Here is a 4,805-nt window from a genome sequence, read left to right as displayed (position 1 = left end):
CAGACAAACATTCTTGCTGCCTGAAGTAACCTCAAACCATCAGATAACTCTCACACTTGCAACACTGCACTTGACTAAGGAAGTAAAATCTTTTTTGTTTTTCTTTTGTATTCTATAACTATATATTGATGTTTAATTTTAAACTTAATTTCCTCATATGATGCAAAATCTATTTACATTCTAATTAATATGTGCAACGAATGCTAAATAGAGCCTGAGGGATGGAAGAGTTCGGTCAGCTTTTTCAAAAGCTTGCTGGAATGGTTTCAGCTGCAAACAGGCTGGTCAAATTTTTTAATATCTGTTAAATATGTGCAGTTATCCCAAGGTTTTTGCTGGTATATTTTTCTAGCAACAATGTCTGGCTATGTCACCACAGTAGCATCAAACCTTCACTGAAGTGCTCAGAAATTTACACCTAGGTTGTGTCTTTTTTTGCATGTATGTGGTTTGGTGCCCAGGATGGCTTTGAGATAAATTCTTCTGCAATATTATCTGGTTCTGAGGCAGGTAATTCAGTCTGCATAATAGACTGAAACGAGTTAAATGATTTAAACCAAATACAAGTGGTATTGGGACAAGGCATGTTGGTTTGGTCCAAGCAGTTACCTCATCAATGGTACAAAGTGTGAAATGATTCTATTCATCCATACAATGACCAGGCAGAGACACCTGAAGTACCAGCTGTTGATTTTTTTTTCTTTAAGTCTGGTATTTTCATATCTAAAAATCCATTCAAGATATGATGTTTAATCGTGCTTAGAATGCTTAAGAGTTCCCCCCCCCTCCCCCACCACCCCAACCAAAAATGTGAATATATTTTACTAGTGAAAGCTGGTCTTTACTTAAATGTAAGTTTGTGATTTTTGTTTAAAAAGATCTTGTTCTGTAGCCAATTGTCAGGCAATTCCAATTCGTTCATCAGTTTGAAGGTAGGTCCTTCCATACTGCAGAAAACAGTTTTTAGGGGAAGGGATGTGGGCCATAAAAGCCAGAGTATTGATGATCTTTGAAATTTATGTGTTAAAGATGGCAGTTTTAGTGTGCATGTGTGAAACATGAATATAACTACTGCTTAATTTTACAGTTTAGACATTCTAGTGCGTGTATTTGATTTATTTCAAATTTGAATTCTAAAATCTTTCCATTTAATTGGTGCAAATATCTATTAACCCTGTGATAGTGGTGCAGTGGTCTGTAAGACATTAGGGAGCGTTCTTCAGTTATAGTGTGTTTTTTGGGGGGGTGGCGGTTGGGGAGGGGGCTGCTTCTAAACATTCACATGCAAATAATTTTAGCAGAAATGAGTGTGCTCCAATTCTTCAAAACTTAGTCAGATCTTTAACAAATAATTATTTTTAAAAAAAAGTATTGCTGAGCTGAATTAATTTTCTTGACCGATTTCTTTATGGTAGGACTAATTTAGATTGGCAATTGATCGAACCAATTAAAAGGCAAAATAGAGAATGATGCAACCTATTTTTGAACTGTTGAGAGTAACTGGCAGATTGTGGCTCAGATGGTAGTGTACACTCCTCCTGAGTCAAAGGATTGTGGATTCAAGTCCCACTCTAGGCTGACACTTCAGTGCAGTACTGAGGGACCACAGCATTGTCAGAGGTGCCGTCTTTCAGATGAGACGTTAAACCGAGGCCTCATCTGCCCTCAGGTGGCTGTAACAAAATCCCATGGCACTAACTAACATCACTAAAAACATTATTTGGTAATTTATCTCATGGAACCTTACTGTGTGCAAATTGGCTGCCACGTTTCCCTACATCACAACAGTGACTACACGTCATAAAGTACTTAATTGACTAAAGTGCTATGGGACGTGCTGAAAGGCACTATAGAAATGCAAGTTCTTACTGTACCAAAGAATGAGCAGAAAAAAATGCTTCATACTAAATTTTGGTGTCATAATTTGAAGAGTGCTTCTAGTTATGTTTCTTTGTTTTCTCAGTATTTTGTTTTTGCTTTTTTTCCCTCCTTCCTCTTGAGCTGTTTTCTCCCACTTTGGGACCATACTGTACAGGCAGGTGAATTGGTCCTCTGATCTCTGCCAAGAGCATGCTGTAGCTGCTTTAATAATGGTGTTTTAAGTCAGATTCTGGGAGTTTGGCATCAGTGAGCTGGTTGCTTGCATTTCTGCTATAAAATCTGGTTCCTGTAGACTGGAGGCAGCCTTGTAGAGTGCACCAGCAGCTGGCTCTTGGAAATCTGACTTAAAATTTATATTAGGAGATGGGCAAGAGTGATCTTGATTGCCTGTACATTTTCCCTCACTGATAGTCTGGCCAAGATTGGAAACTCATGGGTAATTACATATGGTTAGTTACATAAAGTAAACTTTCTCAATGCATCCTCCACATGGCAGCAACACCAAGCCAGCCTGACTTTAATCTTTCAGCCTTCGTGCTCATTCTTCAACAGGAAGAATAAATCATATGTTTGAAAGGTAGGTAACCTCAGGCACTAATAATTGTTTTTCCCCAAAGCTCTGAGACTTTTGGTCCATGTGTAAGTTACATCGATACTACAGCACAAAAACAGACCATTCGGCGCAACTGGTCTATGCCGACGTTTATGCTCCACTCAAGCCTCCTCCCTCACTACTTCATCTAACCCTATCAGGATATCCTTCTATTCTGTTCTGCCCATTGTGCTTAACTGCCCCTTAAATGCATTGATGCTATTTGCCTCAACTGTTGGTCTAGTATAATTCCTATGCCTCACTAACATCACTTCTGGGATGTGGAACAGCTTTTGTTATTTTATTGAAGTCCAGTAGTTACTTGGAAGACGCTGAAGCATAAGTTTTTTTTCCCCCCATTTTTAAAACTACAGGAGATGTATTTTCCTGCTGTCTTGGATGTCCCACACCCCCCACTATCCTGCTTGAGCGGACAGATGATCTCCATTAATGATTCTGTGAAAGTGGCTGCTGAGAGGTTTGTGCGAGTAACCATATTTTTTGATCTATTTTCTCCCCTCCTATACACTGAGCACCTCTTCAGTACTGTATGTTTACCACATGACACCTGAGTTCAAAGGTGAGTCTTATCCTTATGCCAGATCACTGCATTGCAGTGACAGTATGTACCACTGTCCAAACAGTAGTAACACTTGTAGCCCCATTTCCGATTGCACTTGGACTTAAAACACTGATTTAAGGGTGTAAATGTAGCATTGATTTTAAATGAGGAATTTTCACTTTCAGTAGCTTTACTTGTTGACAGTGGCCATGATAAAAACCCAAGTGTTCACTATCCAGTTTCTACTTGCCAAAATGATTAGTGGATTGGCCCAGTGTCAAATTTTGCATTATCTCAATTAGGCCATGATACTGCAGACATTTTAATATAAATAGCTTGCTGAAAAGAGATCATGCTAGTGAAATGTTAGGGGGCAGTTTACACTAATACATTTTTGGTGTCTTCAACAAAAGTTCAGTAATGTTATGAAGATTTGCTTCAAATTCAAATTACAACTAATGATAGACATTTAAAAAAAAAATCTCAAGCCAGTGAAATTAAAATACCTTCCCCAGGATATTGGTCTTCAGTGTTGATGTCAAAGTCTTTCTAAGCTTCAAGAGGATTATTGTGTTAAATATACAGTAAAATTAAATAGTGACAAGGTGAAACGATAGTAAAATGATTCATCAATGTATTTTTAAAAAATCTAAACCAAAGGACTCTCAACACCTGATAAATTTCAACCGATGTATAATTCACAAGGTTGTCTGTAGGTGGAAGGAGGGGAATTTATGGTATTTGAAGTTCCACCTTGGTTTGTGCAAAATGACTACACTTCAAGATGAATAATCTATCTTCCTTCACTCTACCTCACGTGGAAAGCTACTATCTGGAAATTCAAGTAGAATGGACAATGCCAAACTACAGTAATACCAAGAGACATTTACTCCAAGTATATGGACTGTTGCTTTATGTTGCTGCCCCAAAGTTACTGTGGTTTGTGATCTTTTTAGGTTTAACCCAAGCAATGGCTACAGGGTTTAAACCCTGCTAAGTGTTAGCAAACTAGAATCCAGTTAACTGCTAATTTGTCTGAGTTGTCTCTGGCACCTTTTTAAGGCTGCATTTACTTCCAACGATTGTAGTATCTGTGTAGAGTGGCTTCATTTCACACCGATGCTACAGTTGTAGAGTCAATCTGGAGTCAGCCTCCCACCGGCTACTGGAACAAAGTGGAGCAAGAAGTCTTTGCTCTGTTGGCAAATGGGGTCCTGACTCCCACTTTACATTGCAACTTTAATGATAATGTGAAGAAACCACTTTACGCTGATGCTACAGTCATAGTGTAAACGTAGCATGGGGGTACTTATTTGTCGTGGGAATCTAGAACTTTTGTTCCCAAAAAGATGTTGAGGCGAGGTCAATTGAAAACTTTAAAACTGAGTGATTTTTGCTAGGCAAGGGTATTAAGGGTTACAGCACCAAGGCAGGTAGATGGGAGGTAAGATACACATGAGCTATGATCTGATTGAATGGTGGAACAGGCTGTAGGAGCTGAATGGCTACTCCTATTCTTATTTAATGTCAGCACTCTGCTTTGAGCTTGTTGGCCTAAATGTACATTCATTGTCTGATTAGTTTTCATAATTGGCCTTAGAATTGGACAACAAAATAGTTCTGGAGTCAAATGGAACACTGACATAACTTTCGGTAAGACATTGGGGTAGAATTGTACCTCTACTTCTGTTAAAGATAACTGAGTTATAGTGAAACTACTGGACAGAAACTGGCTGTGCGGTCCAACTGGACTGTGCCAGTATTTATGAT

The sequence above is a fragment of the Heptranchias perlo genome, chromosome 31 (genome assembly GCF_035084215.1).
Source record: "Heptranchias perlo isolate sHepPer1 chromosome 31, sHepPer1.hap1, whole genome shotgun sequence".
In the NCBI taxonomy this organism is placed as follows: Eukaryota; Metazoa; Chordata; class Chondrichthyes; order Hexanchiformes; family Hexanchidae; genus Heptranchias; species Heptranchias perlo.
The sequence above is the reverse complement of the archived record's forward strand: the minus strand, read 5'-3'. Positions refer to the sequence as shown.